We start from the raw sequence: 13,747 nt of genomic DNA, 5'->3' as shown, positions 1-13,747 counted from the left end.
TATTTTTCATAAAAATATGCTATTTAAGATGTAATAGCTTTATTTTTACTACTTTTAATGCACTAACAAACACATTTTAATTTCTAATATCCTAATATTGGTACCTGTAACTCACTAAATGAAAGCTCTTCAGGTCCTCAATAACTTTTGGAATATATAAGGGTCTTGAGACCAAAAAATGTAAGAACTGTTGGATTAAATAACACTAAAGACCAAGAGATCTTGGTTAATTAATAATCTTCTAGTTTACCCTTCCTTGAAGTGATAGCTCACAACAGTTGGGGTTTGGAGCATGGAGGAAACAGGGGACAGGTTGGGAGGAGGTGTTACTATCCCTAAAGCTAAAGCTATGGATTAGAGGAGAATTCAGTCTCCTTCCTAATTAGCAGCATATAGGAATATTTCCAAGATTCTGGATTTTTCTTTATAATTCATACAGGAAAGTTTATATTTCAAGCTGACAACTCCAATTGGTAGAAGGACAGTCACTCTTGGTGAAGACCCTACACCTTCCTAAACCAAAGTCAGCATGTAAGCAGTCTTCCTCTGTGAGCATCTGGGCTCACCTCCCATGTGTCCAAGTGGTCTATTTCACTGGCAATATTCATCCCATTCTGATCTGTTGGTAAGTCATCATCTCCTGCCTGTAAAGATAAGGAAATTAGTTTAATACAGCTCTCTTTTTGTTATTGGGTAGAACAAGAGCTCTCTCTCTCCTCCACTTTCAACATCAAATCAGTTATCGAGGCCGATAAATTCTCCCTCTATAATCTCATCTCCCTCAATACCTTCCTTTCTCTCCCAACAGTCAACACCATAGTTACTTCATACCTCTTAGCTAGTTTCCTTTCTTCTAGTCCCTTCCCCTTCCAACCTATTATTTTTTTTAAAAATTACTGATATTTTCTTTCATGCATCAATATAACTTCTCAATAACTCTCCCAGTAAAATCTTCTCTTAGCACAAAGAACACCAGCCAAGCAGAATAAACTATCACAAAAGCTGCATCAGATAATATACACAACATTTTTTGCCTGTGGTCCAAAGGCAGGAAGAGTGTATCATTGTCAGTCCTCTACAGCCAAATTCTTCCAGTCAATCCATCGGCAAATTAGTTTTTCTTATGTGAAAAGGTTCATCATCAGTTTGGCTCTGAAGTGACGAATTTTTTTGTTATGATACCTCTGCAAGACCATTTTATAGAGAGAAGGTGATCTCTGTCGGAAGAGGACAACCACACTGACAAATTTACGCATCTTTGATGCGTTGATGTGTACATAAATCAGATAATCATTCTTTGCACAATTTTTCAAATACCTGATTTCCTATAAAACAAATGACCAAATTCCTTAGCTTTGTATTCCTCCACAAGCTCAAAATGTCAGGGTTGGAAAGAACCTCAGAGTCCATTTTTCCCAACCTCTTTCTCAACAAGAAACTTCTCTTGAATGTCCCCAACAAGAGGTCATCCATCCATTACCTGAAGTCCTCCAATGAATGGAAAACACTTTATCTCCTGAGGCAAGCATTCCTCTTGTGCATTCTTCCAATTGCTAGGAAGTTTTTCCTTACATCAGTCCAAAATGTTTCTTTCTGTAGCTACCACACATTTCTTCTAGTTGTTCTATGGGCCAATAGAACAGGCTGATGAGGTCACCAAGTGAGAAGAGTATAGAGAGAAAAAATGAAGGCCCAATACAAAGCCTTGGTGTAACTCACAGTTAGAGGATATGATATAGATGATGATGTAGCAAAGGAGACTGAAAACAAGTGGTCAGAAAGGTAGAAAGCAAACAAGGAGAATCCCATGTCATGAAAAACTCAACAAAGACATAGTTTGGTTGTGAAGGGGAGTAGAATATCAGGAAAATTTAGAGGTGATGGTAGGGTCTAATCAAGGTTTTTTAAAGATGGTGAGACCTGGACATGTTTGCAGGCAGCAAGGGGGAAACCAGTAAGTAGGGAGAGATTAAAGATAAGAAAGACAGGGGATGATGGAGAAGGAAATATGCTGAGAAGACAAGAGGGAGGGTAAGATTGGAATCAAAGGCACCTGTAGAGCAGATGGCTTTGTTGAGGAGAAAGGTCATCTCAACTTATGAGACTGCAGTAAAGGAAGAAAGAGCAGGAGATGACGTCAAAGGGTATGAGGCAAGGTCCTCAACTGAGATCATGGGGGAAGGGGGAAAGGTAACTAGTTAGAGGAGAGAAGAAAAGGTCTGGAATAACCTCAGTGGGAAGTAGGAATAAGAATAATTTATGGAGGAGTGAAAAGACTGTCACATATTGAAGGTTTTCAGTCATATCTGACTCTTCTTGAGCCTGTTTGGAGTTTTCTTGGCAAAGATATTGGAGTGGTTTTGACATTTCCTTCTTAGCTCACTTCATAGATGAGGAACTGAGGTAAAGACGTTAAACTCAGATAATATAAATTTGAAATGACCCAATCAGCTCAGTTGTGTTGTGTTACTTCCTTCGGACCTTCCTTCAGCAGCAAGTTGGAGCAGAAGAGGAGGAGGATGGAAGTAAAACAAAACTGGGTTTGGTAATGCATAAGTGGCAGCATAATTTTCTATATGAATGTTGAAGGTCACAGGTTTTATTGCTGCCTCATTTCTTGGCTTTTGCTGCCTGTGAATTTCTGGGAGTCTCTGTTGCTCTTCTGAATTGTAGCTAATTTCTGTGCCTGGCACAGAAGATGACATAGATATGTAAATGGTTTTATTCTTCCTTTTCCATTACAAGTCCTTTTGATTAAATTTGTAAGACTTCAAGCTGTTCAGCATTCAGGGACTGATAAGGACTTTCTGATTCTCATTAGGCTATTATTTCTGATAGCAGCTATCTGAGATTCTGCCCCAACAACCTCAGGACATGCTTCAAAGCTCTAGAGGAGATACCAGAAAAGAAACAAAGCAGGGAAAGTAGATAAGAAGTCAGAGAAATTGGCTGTAGCACCAGTAGCTATTCCCAGGAGGGATGGCAGGTCTACTGCCTATTAGTGGTTTCTAACCATATAAGCTCGAAGAAGAATCTAAGCTTTAGAAAGGCTTTTGATGGGAATGAGTATCTTAGAGGATGAGAATTACAGAATGTTAGTGGGGGAAGAGATCTTGAGATCATCTGGTCTAAACCATGAGGAAATTGAGAAACAGAGAGATTAAAAGATTTGTCTGAGGGCACACAGCTAATTGGTGACCAAATAGAGAATAAACCTCAGGTATTCCCACTCAACTTAGTTCAATTCAACAAATATGTATTTAGTATCTACTATGTGCAAGACTGTATTCTAGGTGCTGGGGATATAAAGACAAAAAAAGTCACGGAATCAAAGAGCTTACCTTTTATAAGGGAATTCAAACAAATAAGGAAACAGAAGGTAATTTAAGGAAGAGGAGAACACTAACAAAAGACAAGATTTCACTGCCTCCTCTGAATATACTCCAATATACCCACCCCTGTGCTTAGGGGTAGGAAAGGGACTAAGTCTGAATGATGAACTTAGTTAGCACACTGTACCTTAAAACCCATATGCCAACGTGTCAGGTAAGGATCCAAACAGTCCACCTGTAGATCCTTCAGGCTATTTTGGCAAGCACATTTCACAAGGTCCTTCTCATGGAAGGTATTCCAGAGCTATAAAAGGGATAATAAAAATATCACCATTATACAACCCTGCTAAGAATTATCAGGATATGGGCTCTCCTAGTCAAAGGTGATATAGGTTCTCTGAGACAAGGTCCATAATCCAAAGAGATTAATGCAAGTTAATAAGCAAACAGGGGAGAAAGATAAAATTAATCCTCCAAATCCAACGTAGTAATGTCAAAGGCAAAGGGGCAAAAGAGGCAAGTGTGACCTATAGTAACCTATACATACAAAAGAGTTTTTGAAACGGGCACATACAACAAGGCTGATTGAGGTACATCTCTAATTTAACTTGCTCGGCATAGTGATTCAGTCAGTCAAACAAACATTTATTAAGTATCTACTGTGTACCACCCACTATTAGGGGCTAAATTCAAAGAAAAGAATGAAACAGTTTATATCCACAAGGAACTTGGATTCTATTGGAGGAAGTCAATATATAGATATATGCAATATTATATATATGTACATATATGTATATTTATACATACACATGCATCCATGTATACATATATATGAGGATATATAACGTATGCTTGTGTGTGTGTCTGTCTGTGTGTGTGTGTGTGTGTGTGTATGAAATAAGTGCCAGTTCAGGGCAGGAGGCACTAGCGGCTGAGGGAATCAGGAAAGACTTCAGGCGGAAGATGGTTCTTGAGTTGAGTCTTAAAGGAAACTAGGGTTTCCAAAAGTCTAAGATGAGGAAGTAGTGCAGTCCAGGCATGGGGGATAGCCAGTGAAAAAGCAAGAAGATGCAAAATGGAGTGGCATGGATGAGGGACAGTGTTGTAGTTGCTGTTGTCCAACTCTTCATGACCACATTTCGGGTTTTCTTGGCATATAAACCACTGGGGTGGTTTGCCATTTCCTTCTCTAGCTCATTTTACAGGTGAGGAAACTGAGGCAAACAGGGTTAAGTGACTTGCCCAGGGAACACATAGCTACTAAGTGTCTGAGGCCAGATTTGAACTCAGGGAAAGTGAGAAGGTCAATCTGGCTAATCACAGAGTGCATAAAAGGGAGTTAACATGTAAAAGACTGGAAGGTGGAGAATAGGTTGTAAAGAGCTTTAAATACCAAACAGAGGAGATAAAGTCACACCTTCTGCAAGAATCCTTTCCCAGATCTACTCTACCTTTAGGACATCTCTTGCCTCTATTCTCACCTCTCCACTCACATGGTGGACAATACTCTGGTTCAGGCCCTCATCACCTCTCATCTACACTATGATAATCATCCCTTAATAATTTTCTCCTCTTCCAGACACATCCCTCTCTAATTCATACTCCACACAACTGCCAAAGCAATCTTCCCAAAGCACAACACTGACCATGTTTTTTCTTTTTCAAGTATCTTCAGGGGCTCCATATTGCCTAGAGAATAAAACATTAATTTCCTCAGTGTGGAATTTAAATCCTCTCCCAATCTGATCCCAGCTTTCTTTTCCATACTTCTTTCGCTTTACTATCCTTCATCCTTTCTATTTACAAGAAAATCAACATATTTGGTGTTCCATATATATACATGGCATTCAATCTCTTACCTCCATGCTTTGGCATCTTGGGATGCACTCCTTCCTTACTTCTTTCTCTTGGAATCCCTAGCTTTTTTTCAGGCTTAGCTTATGTACCACTTCATTTGAGAAGCCTTACCTGATTCCCTTAGCTATTGGTGCTCCTTCCCTCCTCAAATTATGTTGTATTTATTTACGTGTATAATTGTTGCATCCCCCTAATGGGATATAGGGATTACTTTTTTTTTTGGTCTTTGTATTCTCCGGATCTAGTTCTATGTCTTATGTGCAATTGGTGTTTAATAAATGCTCGTTTTATTTTTTAAAAAAAGAATCCTTTCCCAGTCCTCCTTCATCTTAGGACTATGAAAGGAATTATGATTTCTTTTATTATTTGATATGATATGTGTAATGAATATACTAATAATTTAGATTTCTCAGAATTGTCTCTTCTGGTTTGTGAGTCAGAAGCTTATAATGCAGCTTGAAATGATCACTCAAACCCTTGATAATGCTCTCACAGTCACTGCATTCTTGGGCCTGTTTACCTTAGGTGAAGCAAATCAAAGACTGTAGAACCTGTAACCGTCACAAAATTGTGGTGCTGTGACCCACCAAATAATGACCCCCAAGGACCTGAAACAATTGTGTTCCCACAGGACTACAGAACACCTGTATTGTGGACTCCCATGCTTGTGGGACACCCCTTAGGCCCTGGAAACAATTGTTTGTAATCTACCTTCCCCTCTCCCTTCCTGCTTGTGACTAATGTATATAATCTCTGCCTTCACTACAGCAAGGTGGAATTCTGATTAGGAGAGACCCTGATTTGCAAATCTGATCCTCATAATAAAACTACTTAATTAAACAGCTCCTTGATTACTGGCCCTTTGTCTCTGGCCTGCTCTGTTTCATCAGCAGTTTTTAAGGAGTGGAAGTAGGGGAAGCCTTGAACAATCCAGTACCAGGGAGAAGGGACTAGGTGCCACTGTACCTTTTTCTACATTCCCAACTCATCTATCTGGCAGGTTTAATGCCACGACTCTTGCTCCATTATGCGCTCGACCTTTAACCAAGCCCACCTTTCATTGTGAAGAATGTTCCAGAATGCTCCTTTTATTGACTGGGATCACTCTGGTAAGGGCTGGGTGTTTTTTATTTTCTGGCACACAAACTGGTTTTTGCGCTTGTCTTTTAGCCAGTTAAAGACATAAAGATAGGAAATGGACTCAAAGTCCTAAATGGAGTCCTTAATCAATCTGATGGAATTATGGAGCACTGGCCATTGGATGAAGGCAACTGGTAGGGCAAAGGGAACTTCTAATGATGGACTGAGGGGCTCAGCCATACTCCTTGAGACTTAGATTAAAATCAAATAAACGATTTAGTCCCATTCTAAGAGACTTGAAAAGACAATGAACTTTAGGTTAGCTCTGCCCTTGCTGCAAGGTGCTAGTGCGAGGTGGTAATTTCTCTTCCTCATCTCGATTTCTCTTCCCTACCTCTACCTTGCAGCAGGTACATACATATGGCTGTAGGAGGTATATGCCTGAGACAGGAATTCAAAAACATTGTTTCCTGAACCCCAGCCTTCTGCATAGAGAAGTTCAAGGAGAGAGCTTGGCACCTGCAGCAAGAATCCTGCTGGCTCAAGAGATGGCAGGCCACAGAGCCAATTCGCTGAGGGAGCTTCCTACTAGTCCTCTGGTACAGGTTCTAATTCTGCAGGAAAGCACCTGGTAATGCCTTAGGCAAGGATGTCAGCTGAGCCAGAAGCTGGAGGCTGTAGAGATTATAGCCTAACTAGTGAAGGGATATCCTCTACAGAAATCAGGCTGAATGAGTCTAGCTGAGCAACAAGCCCAGACTATCCATCTCACCCAGTGAAGACTAGTGTGGGGATATCATAAGAGGACATCAGGGGTCTTTCAGCCCTGGACTTGTAAGTTACCCATCTATGCTTGTTCTTTAAGTGTGATCCCTTCATACTGATCTGTTGGTGGGAATTTGGGTGTATTCGGGGGAATGAATGAATGAAAAAGCATTTATCGTATACCAAACACTGTGTAAATGCTGGAGAAACAAGCTAAAAAATAGGACAGTCCCTGTCCTCAAGGGGCTCATCTCTAATTGTGGAGACAACACATGTAACAGAGTTCAGCTGCAGGGGGATGGCAAATTTGCAGGCAAACAGGAAGCCCAAGAAGACTTCAGGACACAGTGGTAGGGCAGATGGTAATGCTTGGAGGTCCTCAGTCTCAATGAAAAGTTTACAGTTTGTGACTCCTTGCTCATCCAACTGTTGGGTACAGCTATACCTACTTCTCACCCAGCTGCCCCAATGGGTGTGGAGAGCCTGAGAGGTGATTGGGGAGGGGCAAAGGGAAAGGAAGAGGAATGTCTTATTACAAGTCTTCTTACCATGCTGTTCTATTATGTGCCTTTTTATTGAGCTGTCATCTGACTGACTTCTGAAAGGTCAGTGAGAGTTCATGAGCTATAGTTCTGGGAATGGGGCCTTCAATGAAGGTAAATAGCACGTAAGAATTTGCTCCACGGTATTTCACTCTTAGGACGTTAGAGAAGTAATATGGTTGATAACCATCACTGGTAAGTGATATTTCCAATTTTCATGAATTTTTCTAGACAGCTTTCCTCAATTACATTAGTCTTGCTGTAATTTCTTTTAGTATTTAAGTCTTTGGTTATGTTACTTTGCATGGTGTTGGGCCAGTGGAACACACTATAGAAAAGAAGTCGCTGAGCAACACGCATGATCAATCAGTCAATATATCCTTCTGGACTCTAAAAAACCCTTCTGCCAATTCTACCAGATGTGAATCCAGGGGTTATTTTCCCAGCAGAGAAGACATACCTTGGAAACGATGAAAAGGCCCTCCCATTTCACAGTGCCCTCCTTAATCTTTTGCTGGATACCTTCTCCTACGTCCTTTACATTGTGATAAAAAAAAAAAAGGCACAGTCAAAATGGCGGTAACCCACATCTATGGCAACCTTTATTGCTTCAGTCACTTGATTCGGAGAAGACTGCAGCATGAGAAAAATAAAAATAATTCCACTGTATTCATGAGATTTCCCACCCTAGTCATGCCCTTTTAGCTTTAGTTCTAGAGATCAGTGAATAGGTGAAAAATTAAATCTATAGGTACATCAATAAGACTTAATGAAGGAAAAGACAAAGAATTAAAATCAACAAATATCCATAAAATGTGCTATGTACTGTGATAGGCACTGTGGATCCAAGTATAAAGTACAAAAGAATCCCTCCTCCCAAGGGGTTTACAAGAAATACACATAAAAAAATAGCACAAACATAAAGATATTTACATTTATATATAAATACATATAAGTTTATATGTATTTGTATAATGCATATATACATATATGTATATATACATGCATACACAAAACAAGGTAGTTTGGGAGGAAGGGCACTGGTAGTTGAGGGGAATCAGGAAAGGCTTCATGCAGAAGATGGCACTTGAGCTGCAATTTCAAGGAAGAAATAGACCTTCTGAGGCAGAGATAAAGGTCAGGGTCCCATACCTCAAGGAGTTTACAGTCTAGTTAGTGAAACACCAGAAAGATAATTATAAACAATAAAAAGCAGTGCAAATATTGAGGTGAATCACACACAATCTGATGCACTCGTTCAGAAGAGCGGAGCAGCAAGGGGGTACAGTGGAGTCAGGAAGACTCACCCTCTTCCCACTGTCCCTGGAAAACATATTGTTTCTTCCTACTTCCACTCCTATGCTCATGGTTTTCCCACTGCCCAGAATATCCTCCTTCTCTTCTCTGTCTTTGTGAGTTCTGTCCTTCCTTCCAATCCTAGTTTACAGCCCATCTCTTCCTCAAAGCTTTCCTTCGCCAATAGGCAACAGTCTCTCTCTTCTGAACGGTGGTTGTTCTTGAGTCATTTCACTCTTGTTCGACCCTGTGTGACCCTATTTGGGGTGTTCTTGGCAGATAAAGAAACTGAGACAAACAGTGTTAAGTGATTTGCCATAGGTCAATAAGTATCTGAGGCTGGACTTGAACTCAGGTCTTTCTGACTCCTGGCCCAGTGCTTTATCCACTGCCCCACTTAGCTGTACCTCCTGCTTATTAATATCAATTGAGGTAAAAAACAGTGATTATGTAGGCTTGGCAGTCCTGACATGGAGGGACATGGAGGATGATCAACAAAGTCTGAGTCAAAGAGAGATTCCCTATAAATGGCAAAGTCTCCAGATGTTCCTATTTGTGGATGACATTATGCAGATTGCATCAAGTCCAAGAAAACTGCCATGAAATGAAATCCAAAGTCACTTTAATTAAAGATCTCTATCTAGCCATTCAGGGAAAACCAAGTCAATAAAGAATGCCTGTTGTCCAGACTATGACATTCAGTTAGATAAATACTTCACAGATTTAGCTGGGTCCATCAGCACACATATTTTGGACTGAACCTGCATAGGAATAATAAACTAGACTCAGGATTGAATAGGAGGGGGAAAAGTAGACTAGATTTCACTTGAGAAATTGTACATAGCTATTAATGACCCCAAAACTTCTCTTTGTAAAAGAGGCTGATCTTTTTAGCACCAATATTATTTCAGCCTCCAAAGAATTAAAGTAATTGGTCACCCAAAGGGTAATGAAGACATATATAGCATCACTAAACCACATAGCATAATACCTCTGAAGACTTTCACACCGGAAGTGACATTAAAGATACCATCAAAGAGGTGCATGACTGCAAAAGGAGGTAGGCCAGTTACACAGCAAGAGTAAGAAGGGATGGACAATACATGTGCTCCACTGGCAGCCTTACAGTGTCAAGATATCTATGGAAAGGCCTTCAGCAATTCAGGTAAATCTCTCATGCAGGACAGACGGAAGGCTGTGAAAATGGGAAAAAGAGATGTAGAGTTTGAGGACACGTGGATGGCTTCCTAAATGAAACACTACAGGAAGTATCTGTGTTAAGGAATTCTCAGTTCTCAGTTAAAAACTGAAGTGATATGAGGGCAAAGGGGGAAAATCATATAAGGTAAGATGGCAACTAGAGATCTGCAATCTGCTTTGGTATACAGATGCCACTCTGAGTCAGCATGAGTAGGATCATGGGTCTCTAACTCACTTCCTAGGCCTCAAACTGGAACAGGTGAGATACACAGCCAAACCTGGTCCTTACATCATAAGGGAATGCTCTCAGGCTCTTTATGCTATTAAAATAACCCAGGGTAAACTCAAGATGGCAGAGTAAGAGAAAGCATTTTTGCCTAGCTCACCCAGACTGAATTCTGATCAGGAAAGCCAAGAAAAAGTCACAGTGAGTCATTTTTCCAGCCTAGGGAGACAGGGAGACATTCTCCTTAGGGAGACAGACAAAGCGGTCTGTGGACATCCAGTATGCGAGCTGTCCAGCAGACTGCTTGTGGAGGCAACAAAGAGGAGCATTCCAGCACCTAGGGACAGAAAGGGGACCAAGACAAAAAACACCAGGGCTGAAAGAGATCCCAGAGGATACCTGAACTAGCACTGAGTACAAGAATTGGTACCATCTGGCAGCTTTGTTGACCATTAACCAATTTTTAGGTAAAAGATCCAGGGAGAGGAGAGGTACCTTAGCTATGCACTGAGCAAGGAACAAATTTTGCAAGCACAGCAATAAAAGTTACATTCAGTGAAGGGCCTTTGAAGCATAAATTAAAAACTAATTAGAAACTAAATAACTTTATCCTAAAGAATGGGTGGTCAATAAACATTCATAGCAACAATAATTTCCTTATTGCTACTGGTAACAATGATATGACATACAAAAAATCTGTGGGATACAGTCAAAGCATTACTTAGGGAAACACATCAGTAAAAGAATGAAAAAGAATACTGATGAATTGGGCAAGAAACCAAAAAAACTAGAAAACCCACCAATTTAAACTCCCAATTGAACACCAAAATAGAAATTCTGAAAATCAAAGGAAAGATTAACAAAATTAAAAGCAAAAACCCCATTTAACTAATAAATAAAACTAGGAGTTGGTTTTTTGAGAGAAAAAAAACCTAATAAAACAGATAAGCCATTAGCTAATTTGATTTTTTAAAAAGAATATCATTATCAAAAATGAAAAAGGTAAATTCACAACCAATGAAGATGAAAGAAAAGCAATTATTAGGAGTTATTCCAACCAACTATATACCAATAAATCTGACCACTGAAATTAAGTGGATTAATATTTACAAAAATATAAATTGCACAGAGGGGAAGACCCTCAGAGTTTCTGGCCAAAACAGAAACAATTGCCATTTACATTCACTCTGGGCCAATTAGGGCCCAAACAATGACCAAGTAGAGTTTGGCCAGATTGGTATTTTTTTTAAGTAGATAAAAGAGGTTATTCTCTGCCTCATTTTTTACGTAGCCTTAATCACTGAATGGGTATTGCCTCAGTCAAACACAGACCTTTAGCTTAAAAAGGCCAAGGTCTCCCACTGCAGCCATGCCATCTCCAATGGTCCTGATCTATATCTTGCCACTAGACCCAGATGGCTTGGGAGGAGAAAGTGCGGCTGGTGACTTTGCACAGCACTCCCTCACTTAAATCCAATTCACTTGCATGTCACAGCATCATCTCCCTGGTGTCATGGTCCTCTTCGAGAATGAAGGACAAATAATACCAACAATGAAAAATTGCACAGATTAACAGAATAAGAAATAGAATATTTAACTAATTCTATCTTGGAAAAAGAAATTGAACCAATCATAAATGAACTCCTAAAGGAAAAAAAAAATCCCAAGACTAGATGGATTTACAAACGAATTCTACCAAATATTTAAAGTTAATTCCAATACTACATAAACTGTTTGAAAAAACAGGTAAAGAAGGAAGCCTACCAAATTCCTTCTATGACACTAGAGAAGGAAAATTATAGACCAATTTCCCTATATGAATATCGATATAAAAATTTTAAATAAAATACTAAGAAGGAAATTACAGCAATATATCACAAAAACCATATTATGACCAGACTGGCTTTGTAAATGAATAAAGGGTTGGTTTGATATGAGAGAAGCCATTAATCATAACTGACTATATCAAACCAACAAAAATCATATGATTATTACAATAGATGCTGAGAAAATTTTTGACAAAACACAATATCACTTCTTATTAAAAATACTAGAAAGCACTGGAATAAATTGAGTTTTCCTTAAAATCATAGGTAATATCTATCTAAAGCCAAAAGCAAGCTGGAATGAGAATAAGCTAGAAACCTTTCCAACAAGACCAGGGTTAATGTAAAGATGTCCACTATCATCATTACTATTCAATATTGACTATAAGACATGAAAAAGAAGTTGAAGGAAATAATGAAGAAACAGAAGTGTCACCCTTTGCATATGATATGTTGGTTTGCTTAGAGAACCCCAATAAACTAAAAAATAATTGAAATAATTAACAACTACAGCAAAATTTCAGGATATATAAATAAACCCACACCAATCATCAGCATTTCTATATATTATAAACAAAATCCAGCAGGAAGAGATAAAAAGAGAAATTCCATTTAAAATAACTATGGACAAAAATGGGAAAAGGACCCACTTGTACAAAAATATTTATAGCAGCCCTTTTTGTGGTGGCCAAGAACTGGAAATCGAGGAGATGCCCGCATGGTATATGAATGTAATGGAATACTATTGTCCTATAAGAAATGATGAGCAGGCTGACTTCGGGAAAACCTGTGAAGACTTACATGAACTGATGCTGAGTGAAGTGAGCAGAACCAGGAGAACACTGTACACAGTAACAGCCACACTGTGCGATGACTGACTTTGATAGACTTAGCTCTTCTCAGTAATGCAAGGACCTTAAACTTTTCCAAAGGACTCAGGATGGAAAATGCCATCCAGATCCAGAGAAAGAACTATAGAGTGGGGATGCAGATAAAAGCAGGCTCTTTCCTCTTTTATTTCCTCTCTCATGGTTTCTCCCATTCTTTATAATTCTCCCATGCGACAAGACTAATGTGAAAATGTGTTTAATAGGAATGTAGGTGTAGAGCCCATATCAGATCGCATGCTGTCTTGGGGAAGGAGGGGGGGAGGGAGGGAGAGAAAATTTAACACTTATGGAAATGAATGCTGAGAAATGAAAATAATATTAAATAAATAATATTAAATTAAATTTAAAAATGTTAAAAAAAAAACTACGGACAGAATAAAATAACACATGCCACAGAAACTATATAAACACAGTTACAAAACACTTCACATAAATAAAGACACCAGTGAGCAGGGGCCGAGGGGACATTGGAACACAAGCCTTCTGCCGCCCGCACGAAGTGGCCAAAGGTGAAAATGACTCTCGGAGAAGGGAAGGAGCGGGAATAACCACGGAAGGTGACCGAGCCTCCCCCCGGCCGATCGCGGCCAGCCACCCGCCATCAAAAAGTGCGGCCAGAGCCCAGGCAGCACGAGCCGAGAGCCTCTGGCTCAGCGGCGCAGGCCAACCTTCCCTCCCCCCTCTACCTTCCAGGTGCCGAGACCGAGGATGGGGATTTTCTCCATCTTACTCC

General features: G+C 39.7%; 1 pseudogene; it reads right to left on the bottom strand.

Moving 5' to 3' along the window:
- The window catches only part of LOC118850248, a 30,827-nt pseudogene extending 17,080 nt beyond the window's left edge, over positions 1 to 13,747 (bottom strand).

Source organism: Trichosurus vulpecula, chromosome 5 (genome assembly GCF_011100635.1).
Source record: "Trichosurus vulpecula isolate mTriVul1 chromosome 5, mTriVul1.pri, whole genome shotgun sequence".
NCBI classification, from domain to species: Eukaryota; Metazoa; Chordata; class Mammalia; order Diprotodontia; family Phalangeridae; genus Trichosurus; species Trichosurus vulpecula.
This window is presented reverse-complemented; position numbering and strand designations above follow the sequence as displayed.